Source organism: Bidens hawaiensis, unplaced genomic scaffold (assembly GCF_021521415.1).
Source record: "Bidens hawaiensis isolate Kalapana, Puna unplaced genomic scaffold, B.hawaiensis_p1.1 tig00016462_1, whole genome shotgun sequence".
NCBI classification, from domain to species: domain Eukaryota; kingdom Viridiplantae; phylum Streptophyta; class Magnoliopsida; order Asterales; family Asteraceae; genus Bidens; species Bidens hawaiensis.
The window spans coordinates 380,693-391,666 of record NW_027492510.1 but is presented as its reverse complement, the minus strand read 5'-3'; positions in this window follow the sequence as shown (position 1 = coordinate 391,666).

Here is a 10,974-nt window from a genome sequence, read left to right as displayed (position 1 = left end):
CCTTCAATATAAATTGAGAGGTTGATGTCCCCCAATGTCTTCTTGGTTTCTCCCCTGAAACCGACTAGTACTGATGTTCTTGGGACGAGCTCGGAATCTGGAATGTTCATCTTCTTAAGGACATCATGCTGGATGATGTTGACCGAGCTTCCACCGTCCACTAGGATCCTGCGTACATAATGGTTAGCGATAAATAAAGTAATAATTAAACCGTTATGGTGAGGATCCTGGATGTTTAGTTTGTCTTCCTCATCGAAGAAGATCCTTTTGTCTGCCATTAAAGTGGTGGATACTATTGGTTGGACTTCATTATCCAGCTTGATTTCTTTGGCGAGCCTTTTTGCTGCGGAGAAGGAAGTTCCACATAAGTCGGATCCTCCAGAGATGAAATTGACTATTCACACGTCCAGTTCATCCTGGTGAGGATCCTGGATACTCGAATCGAAGAATATTCTCTCATCAGTAATTCGAGTAGTGGGGATGAGTGGCCTTCTTTCATCGTCCAGCTCGAACTCTTCTCAGGGGTACCGAAGGTGGATGGATCCTCTGTTTGTGGGGAAGAAAAATTTGGTGCCTCTGACTTTTATTTTCCTGCACTTAAGAACAATTAGTTACCCCTGTTTAACCCGGGTGGATGGTCCATCTTTTGTGTTTTGGATAAAAATCAGCTGAGGATAATGTATCCAAATCTGTCAAGTGAGGTATAGTGCTAACAAGATAATAGTGAATGTGTAATCGAAATCTTGGTGAACACAATGATTTGATCACGAGGGAAAAAGCCCTTGAATACGATAATCTCACTTCGGTCAGAACTTAACAAGGTAATCTATGATCGATTGACTTCGGTCAAGAATTCACGAGATAATCTTTGGTCGAATCACTTCGGTCAAGGATCAACGAGGTAAACTTTGGTCGGAGAGTGCGTGATTATAGTAATCTCCGGCAAAAAAAACCCCCGGACGGTGAAAACTATCACCGTCGACTATATTGATAATAAAAGGTGGTTACAAATGTTGTGGAGTTGATGATCGAGATTACAAAGTAAAATAGTGATTAGAGAGAGTTTATGGCTTCTGCTCTAGTGTGTGTGATGATACATGTGATGAATAATATCCTAATCGATCATAATCTCAGTATATAAAGAAATAAAATAATAACTATAAGTCCTATTTTAAAGGAACTACTCCACTAGCTGCTCCCATAACTTTGACCACGTGCATAAAGGAGTCTTGTAGCGAAAGTTTAGGCAGACTTGGTCATACATCCGTTATACATAGCTTTGGAACTCTTCAGAAAGATAATTGATCCAGACACGTCTTCAAGGATAACATATCCTCAGTACTCAGCTATTTGTGAGTCAACAAGAAGTCCTATAAATCCGCCATTATCCCCACTAAACGTGTTACAGCCATTTGACCACGTGCTGAAGGTGCCTTGTAGCGAAATATTAGGTAGACCACGTCCTATAGCAAATATACCTATCAAATATTAACCTACACATGAGAAACAATCGTTAGTAATACCAACTACTGAGGATCCTTGATCCTGACAGGATCTGTCTAAGGATAACTGATCCTAGAACATATGTCAGGATAACGTATCCACAGTGTCAAATTTCAGTGCCCTAACATTTTGTATGGTGAAATCCGAGTTAAAAGTTTTGGTAAGTCCAGGTGACTTATGCTTAATAATATAAAACTTCTAACTATCTATTTGTTATTTGTTATTTCAAAACTTTGTTTGATATATCTTTAGCTTTGTTGAAAGTTTTGAGAAATAATCTTGAATGAAAAATTTTAGGATAAACTATCTTTACGAAAAATATTTAGGATAAAATTTTTTTAAAGAATAAATTGTAGGATAGAGTATCCTTAAAAATTTCTATAATAGAATATCCTCAAAGATATAATCCCTAAAACGTTTAAAAATTATAGCAACAAAGACAATGTAATTCCGTTAACGGAAACCCTACCAGAAGGTCTAGGTAGACCTAAGTTACCATAAGTATTGAACCTTCAATGATCCATAGGATTTTGAATCCATAGAACTCTATCTTCGTGGTGAACTTAAAAAATCTGTTGCAAACAACTTATCACGTTAATTGGGATTAAACCCATTAAGCTGGGGACAAGCCCAAATAATAAACTGGGGACAAGCCTGTGCAACTGGGGACAAGCCCGTGAAACTGGGGACAAGCCCGTGAAACTGGGGACAAGCCCAAAACTGGGGACAAGCCCGTGCAACTGGGGACAAGCCCAAAACTGGGGACAATCCCGTGAAACTGGGGATAAGCCCGTGAAACTAGGGACAAGTACAAAACTGGGGACAAGCCCAAATACAGATGTTAACTGGGGACTTGCCCAAACCGGCATCTATCCCAAACGTAAGATAATGTGAAAACGTTATAAACCGGTGGTATGGTACGTCTACCATAAATCGTAGGATCCTCCATATAGCTGAAGACAATGAAATTGTCAGCCACTAAACGTGTACTGGTCCCGCTGCCCCGGACTACACGTTGGATAGCGTGCGCTACAGGCGAGAGTGTAGAAACTCAAATTCATAAGAAAGGTGAAAACCTTTAAACCTTAGGGGATATGACCATCGGGGGTCATATTCAATCGTGGGCTAGGCCAAGGGAAATAGTAAAGTACCATGAATGTAAAAGAGAGGTGGCCAACCTCTTGGTTATTACACATCTTAAAACTTGGAAGAAACAAATTGTTAAGAATATATTATCTTCGAATAAATAATAGGAAATTGAAAAGAATAAGTAATTAGATAGATATTACCAATTATGGGGATCCTTGATCCTTTAAGGATAATAGATCCTCACAGGATACTTGATCCTGATCCGAAAAAGTATTTCTTGAGGTGGATAGCATTCCATGCTCTTGGTAACCTGTTGCCTTCCATAGTGAGCAAATGATATGCCCCCTTTCCTGCTTCCGACTCGATTAGATAAGGGCCTTCCCATTTGGGTGCTAACTTCCCATCAGCCGGATTGGTCGTATTTTGGAAGGCTTTCCTAAAAACTAAATCTCCTTCTTGAAATCTCCTGATCCTTATACTTTTGTTGTATGCCCCAGCTACTTGTTGTTGGTAAGTTGCCATTCTGATCTTGGCCAGGTCTCTAAGTTCTTCAACAGTATCCAAGTCTTTAAGAAGAATTTCTTCATTGGCCTCAGGATCACGGATGCTTGTTCTGGCTGTAGGAACCACCATTTCTGTGGGGATAACGGCTTCTGATCCAAACACCAACGAGAAGGGCGTTTGGCCTGTTGCATTTTTTGGTGTTGTCCTGTCGGCCCAAATAACATAAGGTAGCTCCTCGGCCCACTTTCCCTTCTTGGATCCTAGCTTCTTCTTTAGATTGTTGATGATGATTTTGTTGCTAGACTCCGCTTGACCATTAGATTGAGGATGCACTGGAGTAGAGGTAATCATTTTGATGCCCCAGCTGTCACAAAAGTTAGTGGTTCTTTTCCCGATAAACTGGGAACCATTGTCACAAATAATTTCCGAAGGGATGCCAAATCTAGTAATAATATTTCTTTTAATGAAAGATATCACCTCTTTTTCGCATACTTGAACAAAAGCTTTTGCTTCTATTCACTTTGAAAAGTAATCCGTCATTGCAAGCATGAATACTTTTCCTCTTGGTGCCTTAGGTAATTTGCCTACAATATACATACCCCATTCATGAAAGGCCATGAAGTGGATATAGGATACATAGGTTCTGCTGGCTGGTGAAGGATGTTTGCATGTCTTTTACAAGCATCACATTTCTTTGAGTATTCCATTGCATCTCTCTTCATTTTTGGCCAGAAGTATCCTCTTATTAGAATCCTAGAAAACAGGGCTGTACCTCCGGTGTGGTTACCACAATCACCTTCGTGAAAATCTTTGAGCACCTCTTGGATTTCAGGATCCTCGATGCACCTCAAGTATGGACATGCAAAAGATTTCTTGTATAGCATATCATCTAATAAAATATATTGTGATACCTTGAGTTTGAAGGATTTGGTATTCTCAGTGGTTGGAATCTCTCTAGTTTGAATGCACTTCTTGATTTGGAGGATCCATGATTCTTGATTATTCGAGGATAATGGATCCCAAAGTACAATTTATTTGTCATTCGTTATCTCCCCAACTTCTTGTTCTCCTATTGCTGGTGAGAGAACATGAATGATTGGAATATTCATGTCTTCTGGAATTTTCAAAGATGAGGCTAAATTTTCCAGAGCATCTGCCCCAGCATTTTCTTCCCTTGGTACCTGTACAATACTAAATAGTTCGAAGGATTTTGCTAATTCCTTCACAACATCTAGATATTTGTTTAGTTTTTCTCCTTTTAACAACATATGAGCCATTAAAGTGGTTAGCAATCAATAATGAATCTATATATACTTGAAGATACCTGATCCTCATGCACTTATCTAATTGCAAACCTACGCTCAAAGCTTCATACCCTGCCTCGTTGTTCGTTGCTTGGAACTCACAGGCTATAGAATGGGGTAATATGTCCCCCTGTGGCGATTTCAGTAGGATCCCTAATCATGTTCCTCTTACATTAGAGGCTCCATCAGTGAAGAGTATCCAAGGATCTTTGGTCTCTTCTAGTTGTTGGACCTCTAAGTCAGCTTCTTTCTGCAAGTCCGCTACTGAAATCAGCCACAAAGTCCTCGAGTGCTTGTGAATTGATAGTTGTTCTTGGCCCGTATTGAATGTCATATGCGCTCAGTTTCACAGCCCACTTGGCCATTCTACCTGACAACTCTGGCTTTCTAAGGACATTCTTGACAGGATAATTAGTTCTCAAAATAATAGTACGCGTCTCAAAATAATGTCTCAATTTAGTAAAAGCCATACAAGTGCAAGAATTAACTTTTCTAAATGAGAATACATGGCTTCTGCATCTAGAAGACTTTTACTTACATAATAAACGGGATGTTGTTCACCTTCATGATCCTTCACAAGGACGGCACTTACAGCATTTCCTAAAACGGCCAGGTACAGATATAAGGATTCTCCATCCACGGGCTTCATCAAAGCTGGAGTTGAGGATAAGTAATCCTTCAAGGCTTTGAGCACAGCCTCTTGCTTTTCTGTCCACTCAAACTTCTTATTCTTTCTAAGAATGTCGTAGAAACCTTTACACTTCTGGGAGGATCTTGAGATGAACCTGTTGAGAGCGGCTATTCTTCCCGTGAGGTTTTGGACATCTTTAGCATTTGTAGGAGACTTCAAGTTTATGATGGCTTCTATCTGCTCAGGGCTTGCTTCTATTCCTCTTTTGGTCACCATATATCCTAGAAACTTTCCAACCTTAACACCAAAATTTCATTTTGATGGATTCAGTTTCATGTTATATTGGTCGAGGATATTGAATGCTTCTTCAAGGTCTCTAAGGTGATCCTCAGCTTTCTTTGACTTTACCACCATGTCATCTATGTACACTTCCATATTCTTGCCCAAATGATCCTTGAACATCATGTTGACTAGTCTTTGGTATGTTTCCCCTGCATTTCTTAGTCCAAATGGCATAGCAATATAACAGTATATGCTGGTAGGAGTCATGAAAGCTGTATCCTCTTGATTAGATGGTTCCATCTGAATTTGTTTAAATCCAGAGGGAGCGTCCATAAAGGTAAGCATTTCATGTCCTGCCGTTGCATCCACCATGGAGTCTATATATGGTAACGGGAAAGGATCCTTGGGGCATGCCTTGTTTAAATCTATAAAATCGACACACACCCTCCACTTTCCATTCTTTTTTGAAACAACAACCACATTAGCCAACCATTGAGGATATTGAACCTCTCTGATCATACCGGCCTTAAGAAGTTTTTCAACTTCTTCTTGTATGATCTTGTTCCTCTCAGGAGCGAATTTTCTTCGCTTCTGATGGACGGGTTTAATAGATAAATCGAGGCCTAATTTATGAGTGATTACCTCCATTGAAATACCTGTTATGTCTGAATGTTTAAAGGCAAAGGTAGATTTTCTTCGCCCTAAGAAGGATACCAAATCCTCCTCGATCTTGTTGGGAATATTGGATCCTAGGAACACCTTTACATATGGATCCTCGTGGTCCAAGGATACTTCTTTAATGTCTTTCTCCCGAGCTTCCAGTACGTCCCTAGGATGTTGCTGTGGTTGCTATGCTATAGTTATTTTGGCTGTTGGCTTCATTGATGAGGAATAACAGTTCTTGGCCTCCGCCTGATCACCAACTATCTTCACAACTCCCCATGGAGTAGGTAGTTTGATGCATTGGTGGTAATTTGAGTCCACCGCCTTCATTCCATGCAGCCAGGGCCTACCTCTTTGTTGGGCGAAGGTTGGCATCCTGGATGAGTAGCTGGGATGAGAGGAGTCTGCGATAGGATTTGGTCCTCCAGAAGCTATGGTCTGCATGGGGATTATATATCCTTCATGGACTTTGGAGGATCATTGATGTTGAACTTCTGAGGATCCTTGATTCTGAAAGAAGGATCCTTGAGGTTGGGAATTATAGGATCCTTGGTGATATAACCCAGAGGATCCTGGTGGAAGGATGGATGATCCATGTTGGAAGTATGGGGATCCTTGAGTTTGCTGACCCAGGGACCCTTACTAAAGGATAGATGATCCTGGTTGAACCAACAAGAATTCTTGAGTCTGTTGACCCATGGATCCCTGTTGAAGGATAGATGATCCTGGCTGGAACAACGAGGATCCTTGAGTCTGTTGACCCATGGACCCATGTTGAAGGATAGATGATCCTGGCTGGAACAATGAGGATCCTTAAGTCTGTTGACCTATGGACCCCTGTTAAAGGATTGATGATCCTTGTGTGAACTGAGCCATGGATCCTGGACTGGTGAAATCCAGCATCCTGGGCATCAGGGGAGTGTTATCCGCCGCTGGCCTCTTAGTCTTCTTGAGATCTTCTATCTCACGAAGGATCCTTTGGTTGGTCTTGTTCTGCTGCTCCATGTATGCTTTAACCTGCGAAAACATAGATGAAACATCACTATTAGTATTAACCACCGGAGCAGCAGTAGCGGTTTTCTAGCTCTGGAAGACTGGTAGTTGCGTCTTGCTTCCAGCAGCAGCAGGCCGTTGTGCTCCCGGGATTGGCGGAGGCATCGGTGGCAAAGTCCTTGATGAGAGAGGAACCGATGACGGCATGGTTGATGAAGCAGAGTTTGATTGAGAGGCCATTGATAATGATATGGGTATGAAAAAATAAAAAAATTGATAGGAGTAATATAGATTATTGTACCAATTGCCCCACTGTGGGCGCCAAATTGTTTTGGATAATAATCAACTAAGGATAATGTATCCAAATCCGTAAAAGTGAGGAATAGTGCTATGCTAATAACAACGATTATATGAATGAAAATGGAGTGAACAGCGAGATTTGTTGCGAGGAAAAACCCTTTGATCTTGTTCATATCAAAGGAAAAAAACCCCGGGTGATGACAACATGTCGATCACCAATTTATTAATATCAAAAAAGGGTTACAATGGTTGTGGAGATTAGATCGTTGTTACAGTAGTAGCTAACGTGTATAGAGAGAATAGTGAGTTCTGCTCTAAGATTGTGTGAGTACAAGTGATATATCTAATCGATCATATCTCGATGATTATAAAGAAAATAAATACAACAATAAGTCCTATCTATCCTCCACTATTTCCACTAGTCTTCCAACGTTCATTGACCACCTGCTGGTAACTTCCAGTAGCGAAATTTAAGGTGGACCAAGTCACATAGCCGTTACTTCTGTTGAACAATAACCTACACACATGAAACAATTGTTAATTATATTAAAATCTGAGGATCCTTGATCTTCGACATGGTTTTGGAGCTCTTCGGGAGGATAACTGATCCAGACATATCTTCAAGGATAATATATCCTCAGCAGAGAAAATATCAGTCCTAACAGTATGTTGTATTACATATATGTAACATTTTTCTTTAACATGTATATGCAGCACTTGTCTATTACATGCATATGAGTTTGTTGTATTACGTGTATGCATCGGTTATCTATTATATATATGCAACTGTAATATATTACCTACATATATAGTTATTTTATTTCACATATGCATTACTTTTGTTTGAGTAGGCTATGACAACTTCACGAATTACGGTGTGTTTGCTAAGAGGCATATAGAATGTTTCAATGTATTATATTACATATATGCACTTATCTGCTACTAAATGCATATGGGCTATGATGTATTACATATATGCAATGCTATTGTCCGATGTATCACATATACCGTATGCGTATGTGACATACGCATTACTTTTATTTAATAGACAAATGACATCTTCACATAATGCAGTGTGTTTTCTATAAGGTATATGGAATGTTTCAAGGTATTGTATTACATATATGCAATGCTTTTGTCTGATGTATTACATATATGCATATCTTTTGTTTTAACAGGCAACTGACATTCTCGCATAACCTGTTGTGGGATATGAGGCACATAGAGTGTTTCAAGTGTAAGAGAGAAATTTGTGAGTGTGTTTTCATCAATGAAGATATTAGTAAGATTGAACAGATATATCTTCTTAGAATATTCTATGTCACGAGTATTTTTTTCATATGTCAACGTACGCAAGAAACGGGTGATTGAATACACAAGAAAACACATAAATGGAATATCTGACATTGGAGCTAGTTAAAGAGAGTCTTTTAGAAGTTTATATTATTGTTGTGTATGATGGAATTTGTGCATTAGTTGTTAGAACATGTGACTGAATTTTAATATGAATGTTATTGTATACTTATGTGGTGCTGTTAATTGATCTATGAAATTGATAGTCGATTTTCATTGTTAAAACTTATACCATATGTGCATAAATGTTGTGATACATATATGCAATACAAACATACATTATATAGGTGTAATTCAAAGATATAATGCCGAACAGACAATGTATATAAACGGAATGCCAATATACAATTTTAAAATGCATTTAATACAAGTATATAGTATATATATGCAATACAACCATACATTACATACATGTAATACAAACACACAATGTTGAAGGAATGCTATATATTATGGAGTGCACGTATACAATGTTTAAAAAGTAAGTAAAACAACCGGTACACGTATGAGATACAAACATACAATACATATTTGCAGTACCAACATACAATACATGTATGTAATAAAAACATAGAATGTGTTTTGGATAAAAATCTGCTAAGGATAATGTATCCAAATTCGTTTAGTGAGGGTTAGTGCTATGGTGATGAAAACAAGTATGTATCGATTGAAAACACAAACACACGGATTTGTTATCGGGAAAAGCCCTTGATCTGGTTCGGATCGCCGACACAAAAACCCTGGGTGATGACAATTGTCTATCACCACTTTATTAATAAAAAAATAAGGATACAAGGTTTGGAGATTATGATCAGTGTTTACAATAATTCTAAGTGTGTGTGTGTATTGTTCCTCCTCTACGAATATAGCTGGTGTGTTATATATAGGGTGTGTGCCTTAACTGATTATAACTCAATGAAGTTATTAATAATAAATACAATTAACTAATGATCCCTAAAAATCCGCCATTGCCTTCAATATAATCGTAACAGCCACTTTGACCACGTGCTCCATCACTCAGGCTGCGAAATAGGGGGTAGACCAGGTCTCTTAGCCGTTACATCTGTCAAATATAATGTTATACAGAGGAAACAATCGTTAGTAAATAATAAGTACCTAGGATCCTTGATCCCGATGGGATCTGACTAAGGATCACTGATCCAAGAACTTATGTCAGGATAACGTATCCACAGTGTCAAATTTCTGTGCACCAACAATTGTCCCCAAAATGGCGGTTGTGATAAGATCACAGCTGTCATTTTGCCTTTGAATTCAAACTTCTTGCAAAAACATATGAGATTTTACAAGTTGGATATAATTGTCATATTTCAGTGGAGTTTCCTTGGGAACTTCCCTTCCGGCTGTATATCCTTCTCCCTGCAAATCATGAACAACTAGTAACACCTGTTTAACCCCGGTGGATAGTCCATTTTTTGAATGGTGAAATCCCGGTTAAGATTTTTGGTAATTGCAAGTAAGTTTAATAAATAGTATCTTTTAACTATCTGTTGATTGTTATTTTGAAAGTTTGTCTGATATAGCATAGACTTGTTGAAAGTTTTGAGAAATATTCTTTAGTAAAAAGTTTTTAGGATAAAATATCCTTGCAAAAATAAACCAGGATATTAAATCCTTATAAAAATAGACTGAGAATAATGAATCCTTATATCTATAAACATATAAACTGAAATCAAATAAGTGTAAACCGGTAAACAGAAATCATACCGTAAGGTCTGGTTAGACCTAAGTTACCATAAGTATTGATCCTTTTGCAATCCTTATAAAACTGAATTAAAGGATTTTGAATCCATAAGTATTGATCCTTCGGTGATCCTCATAATCTAATTTATGATACCTGATGCGAATAACTTATGATACCTGATGCGAATAACTTATGATATTTTCTGGGATTAAACCCAATAAACCGGGACAAGCCCATAAAATAAACTGGGGACAAGCCCGTGCAACTGGGGACAAGCTCGTGTAATCTGGGGACAAGCCCGTGAACTGGGGACAAGCCCGTGAAATGGAGACAAGCCCGTGCAATCTAGGGACAAGCCCGTGAACTAGGGACAAGCCCAAACTGGTGTTAAACTAGGGACAAACCCAAAAAATGGGGACAAGCCCAAACTGGGGACTTGCCCAAGGATACGGATGTTAACTGGGGACTCGCCCAAACCGGGATTTAGCCCAAACGTGAGTGACGTAAAAACGCCAAAACCTTAGCTAACATGAAAATGTTAGAAACCTTTGTCTTGAGATAACATGAAAAAATTATAAACCGGTGGTACGGTACGTCTACCATAAATCGTAGGATCCTCCATATAGCCGAAGACAACGAAATTGTCAGCC